We start from the raw sequence: 9,023 nt of genomic DNA on the forward strand, positions 1-9,023 counted from the left end.
GATGACGTCAACATGTAACCATGAAGAAATGTCCAGCTGTGACTGTGTCCTCTCTCATATTGTCTGATAGAAGTTTGGTTTCAGTCCTTGAAACAGCTCCTTATGAGAGGACTACACGTGAAGGCTTTTATTTTGCCACAGCAACAACATTTCAGGCTCCTTTATTACAACGTTGTTTTTATTACAAAAACTGTATCTCAGGTTCGTCAACTCTCGGCTTTTATGGACATTATTTCATTAACATCACAGAGAGCGCAAAAAGTCATCTGTGTGTATTTTATTAATGGAGCCACACACACACACACACACACACACACACACACACACACACACACACACACACACACAGTCCTCTGGAAACACATTTCATGTTGAATTTGGCCTCTTTCACTTTGCTTTACATTTACGCATCAAGATTTCCCGCAAAATATTATTTTTCTTATTTTATTTATCTTCATCAAAACTGTTTATATGTAGTTTTGTTCATTAAACACTTGTCTTCACACATCAGCAGCATCGGTACGCGCGTCCATACGTACCATTTTACGCACGTGGCACAGCCGCAGTAAACATTTACTGTCAATATTTTTGCGATCAATCAGGAACAAACTGACGTTGACTTTGAGGAATTTATTTCAATTCAATCAATAGGTGCATCTTCAATCAGTGCAGAGTGATACATGTTTCAACCATTCATTTATGATTTCTTCACATTTAATTAGTTTCTTTAACATCACACTTTTCTATTGCCAGTTGGCATTAACCATCAATTACTTACTTATGGTTATATATTATACCACAATACGTTCATTTTGTCCACATGTTTTTTAAAAGTTATTTCCCCCCCCCCCAGGTATTAAAGACAGATATGAGTCCATATGTAGCTATGGAGAAATCCTGATCATAAATTATTAGACAGTCTTGTTTCTTAAAACTAAAATTCTGACCTAAAATCACACAAATATCAAGAGTGTTTTTGTTATTTAGTATTTGTCAGAGGTGAGATGAAGTCCTGTGTCCTGTGACAACACTTTACAGTTACAGTCGCTTCTCATAAAACAGAAATCAAACTCAGACACTGAGGCAGTTCTCCTCAAACTGAGGATCTGGGGCTAAAGGTGCTGTGGGGGGTTGTATGAGGATGCACACTGCTTCGTGCTTTCACACAGACAGGCTGATTGTTCTGATACAAATCAAATGTCAACGTGTCATCAGCTGGACTATTGAGACAAGATTATGGAACAGAAACATGTAGCCTGATACTTGACTGATTCACTTAGAGGAGTTATGGTTCCTCTTCCCAAAGAGCTCCAATAAAACAACCTGTCAGTTTCAGTAAAAACTGATGTTTTAATTGTGTTCTTCTGGGTCTGTTAGAGCAGATTCTGGCTGTCCTGTCCCTCAGTGCAAAAGCCAAATGAGACACTAGGTGGCAGCAACTCCATTCTTATACCAGTCCCCATTCTGATGACCTGAACTGACATGACAGGAGAGTGGGAGAGGTGTAGAGGTTTGCTCTGGATAGGTGGAGCAGGGAGAAGCAGGCTGTACGCACTATAACAAAATGTCAGTCTGGTTTGATTTGAACAACAGGTCTTTTCCATGTTAGATAGTCTGTTACTGTGTACTGTATAGAGTATGTGTGCTCTGTAGCTCCTGAATAGTAAAGTGAAATAAATACAAGACAAACTTTGTGTCCAAAGTGTCAAACAAAATTATAATCTTTTCATCTATAATTCAAAAGTCTGACCGTGTGTGACATCTTCAGTAAAATAAATACTGTGTAAATTATGATGAAGTGTAAAATCAATTTTATTTATATAGCCCAAAATCACAATCACATTGCCTTGGGATTGAAGAAACCTCTGGAAGAGCCACAGAGAGGGATCCCTCTCCCAGGACGGACAGACATGCAATAGATGTCACATGAACAGAAAACAACAAAATCACAATTTACAAATTGCATTGACAGAATATCTGACACAAATTATAATATATGTAAAGTGTGAGTATCCAGGAGACGACTGAGCAGGCAGAGGCGTCGCCAAGTGGTGCCCGAGCCACACGACCTCCTCTTCACTGTTCCACAGCTTTCCAGTGTCCTCTGGGAGCTGGATCTCTGTGAAACACAACGTAATGTTTTCTCGAGATGTGTCTCTGTGTAAAGATAAGCATAAATAAGGGGCTTATTTTAATGATGGTAGTCTACTCAATTTTTTATTTTATTTTATTTTATTTATTTATTTATTTATTTATTTATTTATTTTTTATGAATGTGTGTGTGGTCATGTTATTGTTCAGACCTACAAGCAGAGGATCACAGTTTAATAAAATAGATGGTGAATCAGAGAAGAGATCAAATCTGAAACTTGGGACTGATAAACTTGAGTTCTTCACTCTGGTATGAAACTGAGGTCATGATGTATCACATCAGTCTGATCAGCAACAAAACCATTACACAAGGACAAGGATGTAAAAATGAATATAACTGGACAGGCAACACACGTTCATTTTTCTAACAAAACCAAACAAACAAGAACTGGCTCCACAGTACAATTTGGCACAATAGTCGCAGCACAAACGGTTAGAAAACAGGTCGTCACGTGTCTCTTCTTTAATATCAACGCCTCACCTGCACTGTGCCTCTTCTGAAAAGCTACATGAACGAGAGCAGAGCTTCACTCTCCTGTGACTCATGCACGTAATCACGGACGTAATTTGGGGGGGGGACACAGGGGACATGTCCCCTGCACTTTTTCAAAAGGCCGTTGTGGTTCCCTGCAGTTTTTACCGTCCAAAAACAATGTTACGCTATAGTAAACAGAGACTCGACAAGCACTAGGACCAAGCGGAAAACGGCCGCTCAAACTGAAGCCTGTTTTCCCTGAGTTTAGACCGCCCACAAGCTCCTCGATTGGCTCAGCCGTTTCTTGTGTGATTGGCCGGCCCCGCTGTCACTCCATCTTGCTTGCACACCGGTCTGCTAGTTGCCCAGGAGTCCTTATTAATCTGCCACGGTAAATTGGGCGTTTGTTCAGCCTGGGTCACGTCAGCTAGAAGGATTGTAATATCAGAGGTTTCATTTACATTAACGTTTGAATCGGTGTCCATGTGCGTGCGTGCGTTTGTGCGTGTGTGCGTGCGTGCGTATGTGTGTTTGGTAATTAGGCGCAGCCAGGATGTCTAAAAAAAGAAAAGTGGACATAAGAGATTTCTTTAGAAGTCAAAGTGTAAGTTACTCAAAGAAATGCCTTACACCCATCCTGCAACTGGCTCCCAATAAAGCAGCATATCCACTTCAAGATCCTCCTCAATTACAAAGCTCTCAATAATCTTGTAAAGTGTCTTTGAGTTGTATTGAAAGTGCTGATAAATCAAATGTATTGTTATTATTGTTGTTATTATTATTATTATTATTATTATTATAACTGTAGAGCCCCAACAATGCAAAGATTTAAAAAAAGCTTCTATTTAATGCCGAAGAGATACACTTATTTTCATGTATTATTTTTATGTTGAAAGGCAGCAACTGTTTAAAAAACACCAACGATGAATGATTTAGGGAAAAATACAATAAAACCTCGGATTACAAATGTGATTTTGTATCCAAACTCATGATAATTGTGAAACTAAGCTTTTTCCTCTATAACCGTATCATCAAAATTGATGATTGTTGCACCCCAAATTGTCCCACTGTTCATGTCATGTATCAATATATTTTTGTCAGGTGACGGATAGTAGAGATGCAGAAGGAGATACAGGAGGAGAGGCTGGAGGAGATGGAGGAGAAGAGGCTGGAGGAGGTAGAGCAGGAGAGGCTGGAGGAGATGGAGGAGGAGAAGCTGGAGGAGGTAGAGGAGGAGAGGCTGGAGGAGATGGAGGAGAAGAGGCTGGAGGAGGTGGAGGAGGAGAGGCTGGAGGAGGTAGAGGAGGAGAAGCTGGAGGAGGTAGAGGAGGAGAGGCTGGAGGAGATGGAGGAGGAGAGGCTGGAGGAGATGTAGGAGGAGAGGCTGGAGGAGATGGAGGAGAAGAGGCTGGAGGAGGTAGAGGAGGAGAGGCTGGAGGAGATGGAGGAGAAGAGGCTGGAGGAGGTAGAGGAGGAGAGGCTGGAGGAGATGTAGGAGGAGAGGCTGGAGGAGGGAGAGCAGGAGAGGCTGGAGGAGATGTAGGAGGAGGTAGAGGAGGAGAGGCTGGAGGAGATGGAGGAGAAGAGGCTGGAGGAGGTAGAGGAGGAGAAGCTGGAGGAGATGGAGGAGAAGAGACTGGAGGAGGTAGAGGAGGAGAAGCTGGAGGAGATGGAGGAGAAGAGGCTGGAGGAGGGAGAGCAGGAGAGGCTGGAGGAGGTAGAGGAGGAGAAGCTGGAGGAGGTAGAGGAGGAGAGGCTGGAGGAGGTAGAGCAGGAGAGGCTGGAGGAGATGTAGGAGGAGGTAGAGGAGGAGAAGCTGGAGGAGGTAGAGGAGGAGAGGCTGGAGGCTCACAGGTGAGGTTGAAAGAATAAACATGTGTTAGTCATGAGATTAAGCATTGTGACAAATGTGAGGGTGATGATGATCTGTATCAGAGCTTTCAAAGTTCAAACACCATGCATCTTATATTTTGTCAGATGAAAGAAGCAAACTGGCCAGGTACAGTTTTATATTGAGGCCGGTGTACTAAAAAGTCTGTGTAAATGTGTAAATGTATTATTTAATTGGTAAGAAATAGTAGCGACTAAGCAGAGAGTTCATGAGCAATATTTGTTGTCATTATTGTAATTAATTAAATTATAAGTTGCTCATAGATATTCCACCTTTTGTAATGTTTATCTTAGCTGGGTCAGCAGCAGCCAGGGGTCAGTAGATGCTCAGGCAGTAAAGGAGCACAAGATGGAAGAGCAGAAATGAGGTCTGTTTACCATATATTCCAAAAATAAGTGTAAAATTGGTGGTACTGAGTTGGAGTGAAGTTGACTAACAAGGTGAAACACAGAATTGGGTGAAAATGTTTTGCTACATGCTTTACAACCATTCAAACCAAAAAAGTGAACAGTAAACTTAAAAGTAGCAATAGAAAACTAGAACCCACCTCTGAAATCAAAATTTCGTCATTGCACGTAATAATACCTTTGTATGGATCAGCAGCAGCTACTTTTCGCACGAGCCACAGAGGCTTCCACGGCTTGATTCTGAGCAAAGATCCCACCAGAACCACAACACAACCTCAAAGCAACACATGATATAACACAACATTAGGTCGACCAGTCGTTTGTCTGTGTGTGTGTGTGTGTGTGTGTGTGTGTGTGTGTGTGTGTGGTTTCCAAATGTATAAAAATCCAGGAGCGGTGAGACCGTGCCTACTGGTACGTATCTTTTACACCGCCACTTTCCATGGAGATTTCTGAATGTATAAAAATCCACAGAGCGTGAGAATGTGCGTACTGGTACACATCTGTAACACCATGCGTTCAATGCACGCAGTCTTTTCAGTCTGAATATTGTGATGGTTGGCAAAAATTATATGATATCTACAGCCTTCTATAAACCCTTCACTATGATCCAACAGTGATGCATGAGTTGTTACTCTTGTTTTTACTGTCTTCTGTAAATATATTTGTCAGTGTGTATTATGATAATTATAATGATAATGATCCTTGTAAACAAACAAAGAAATACATTACCTTTACACAGGGGCGTCACTAGGTTTTGAGGACATGGGGAGGCTTAGCCCCCAAGAGATGCACAGGATGTGAGCGAACGTAGCACGCGAGCACAAAATTTCACAAAAAGCTAACAAAGACTGAGAAATTATTTATTATTATTATTTCAGTCTGTTTTTTTAATACGGTACAAGAACAAACACAGGTTTGCACAGTAACAGTATGTTTATAGCATTAACAACAATAGTAAGTCAAGTACACCATTTTTAAACAACATGGCTACAATTGCGAGTTACTTGGTCTGTTTGCTCTCCTCTCTCTGTGATTACTTGATCTTCCTCTGCCTCTTGATCCATCTCTGGATCCCCTTGCTCTCTCTGACTTGACCTTGCCTATTGATCTTTTTCTCCCTCAGCACCTTCTTCTGCCTGACCCTTCAAGATACATTGAAACACAATGAGTTGAATTAATAACTGATCAACATAGAGGCTAATGCCATGACTTTCGCTCACATCACCATAATTGTTTGCTCCCAAATATTTTGAAGGCGCACAGATTATATTTTGGGCACATATGTGACTAAAATGGCTGTAATTTCAAGCCCTGAAAAATATTACTTAATTACTTGAATTAAAGTAATATTAAGATACTTTTGAAAATATTTGGGTCAGGCTAATTTGGCTTTTATATACTGTATATATCTTGGTTTTCTCCACTTTCTAATCATTACTCTCAATAAATGCTCAAGTTAAATAAGTCTTATATGGTTGAGTGATCAGTGCAGACACTTCAACATTCACTCCATACGACTTGAAGAAAAAATAAATTAAGGCGAGGCAGTGATTTCATTGATTCTCTCTATATTATCAGCCTTATTCAGTTGTTTCACTGACCAACCACGTAACACACACAATAAGACGACACTTGTACTAACTCACAGACCGATTAAATAAAATCAAAGGGAATGATTTACAGGAAGGTGAGGAGCGTCACTGAAGAGGCAAAGGTCAATGAAGTGCACCAACCAAAGCCTGTGCCACGAAGTGTTCATGTACCTGACTATTGGACAGAGACAAAACACACGGCTGTGATTGGTGAAGTGGAAACTGATCACGCGCTCTTTGTCGAAATATTCTGACCACGTCATTGTGTATAATAATAATAATAATAATAATAATAATAATAATAATAATAACTTTATTTATATAGCACCTTTAAAAACAGGGTTTGCAAAGTGCTTTGACAAACAAAGCAGAAGCAGGATACTCAGGAACAATTAAAAAAGTCATGCTAGACAGAAGCAGACAATGTTAAGAGGATGATAAGCAAACGAATAGGATAGAAATAGTTAATAGTTCATTGAAATTAATAAGAGCAATAAAAAGATTTCATACAAGAACAATGGAAACATAAGAAATGTTAGATCAGTAAGTAATTACATAAATAGAGTAAAATACAGAAAAAAATGGGAAGATAAAAATAAATGAATAAATAAACAAATGATAAATCAAAACTTAAAAATGAAAAAGTAAAAAGGAGACGACATCACAAAAAGGCAAGTCTATAAAAGTTGGTTTTAAGAAGTGATTTAAAAGAAGTTACTGATTCTGCAAGCCTTATCTCCTCAGGTGGGTCGTTCCAAAGTAGGGTGTGTGTAGGGGAGTAGAAACAAGTGAAATGCAAACCTTCAACATGTTCCACTACAGACTATAAGCTGTAACTAATGGTAAATAAATCAATAATTCATTCATCCATAAGCCTTTAGTTAAAACAACTTTTAGGTGACCAGGTTGAGGAAACCCCCATATATCAACTTCTTCAGCATGACACTTGCTTTGTCTGTTATTGTTCTACCATGAATTTAAATGTGAAAATCTTCAACTTTTGACCAGATGACTCATTAGAAAGTGAGAACATGATACTTGTTGGTGAAGCCAAGAACAATACCAAGAAAAAGTGAATTTGATTCACGCTTAGGCTACCTGATTACATTCTAATCAACTGTATCACTTGGGATATTAATTAAATTAGAGTAGGGACTTTTTTATTTTCTCTTTTCATGACTTAAAGTATTAGACACTAATACACAAAGACATGCTGATTCAGAGTTACTTCATATATCAGTTAATATACAAGCAAATTAGCTGGATTCTTCTCACATACGTTTATTTAAGGACCATATTTGCTCATTCGCATGCGTATGTAATGATTGTTTGTTCATTTGTTTTTGTTGAGAATCTATTTGAGTTGGGGCATGCTGGATGAGCACCTAAACATTGGATTTCACCAGGACTTGATGGGATAACTGTGGATTTCTACACCTTTTTGTTTGGAAAGATAGAAGAGAGATGCTTTACAATGTCTTCTTGGAATGTACTGTACTTCACCAGGACATGTGTCTTTAATATGAAGCAGGATGGACTTTGACTGGACAGCTGGAGGCCATAACCTTATTATGTAATGATGACAAACGGTTATCTTATGTGTATGCAAACCATTCAGATGAGGGTCTAACAAAGTTAGTGGATGAATGTTAATGAGCTTTGATAAAGGTTAGAAATATACATAATCATACTCAGGTGATAGACAGTGTATTGATAAAGACAGTTTTGTATTATTTCCTGACACTACTGAACAGAACCTTTTTTTGGAAGCATTAGATCTTTTTGTGTGTTCTGCACTGACATAAACGGTTCTGTCTATGGACCCTGGAGTGACCTCAAGGTCCTTAGCTTATAACTGTCTTTGTTTACTATCTAATAAAGAACATGGTCGTCATGTATCACATCAGCTCGATCAGCAACAAAACCATTTCACAAGGAAAAGCATGTAAAAATGAATAAAACCAAACAAACAAGAACTGGCTCCACAGTACAATTTGGCACAAAAGTCGTTGTGACTTGTCTCTTCTTTAACATCAGCGCCTTACCTGCGCTGTGCCCCTTCTGAAACGCTACATGAATGATACAGAGCTGATTCACTCCCCTGTGACTCATACACGTAAAAATACCTTTGTATGGATCAGCAGCAGCTACTTTTACGCACGAGCCACAGAGGCTTCCACGGCTTGATTCTGAGCAAAGATCCCACCAGAACTGATGTTTCTTTAACTATGTAGCTCTTTCCTTTCTGCTGTCATAACAGCAGACCGTGCAATTAGCACATTGCCTAGGAAGTCCTGAGTCCAGAAGTATTGGATTCATGAAGTACTTATGAGAAAATGTTTTTGGCACAGAGGAAATCATTATTTTCTGCTTTCCTTGTGAATTTAGCTACAAAACATTTCATGTTTTTGCAGCTAAGTCTGCACATGAGATGATGGAGACTGACCCCGACCCAGATATTAGCCTGGGCCCACAGTCACTGCACACTGCTAGCCAAAGCAAGC

This window comes from Pagrus pagrus (assembly GCF_965226575.1).
Source record: "Pagrus pagrus genome assembly, chromosome: 13".
NCBI classification, from domain to species: domain Eukaryota; kingdom Metazoa; phylum Chordata; class Actinopteri; order Spariformes; family Sparidae; genus Pagrus; species Pagrus pagrus.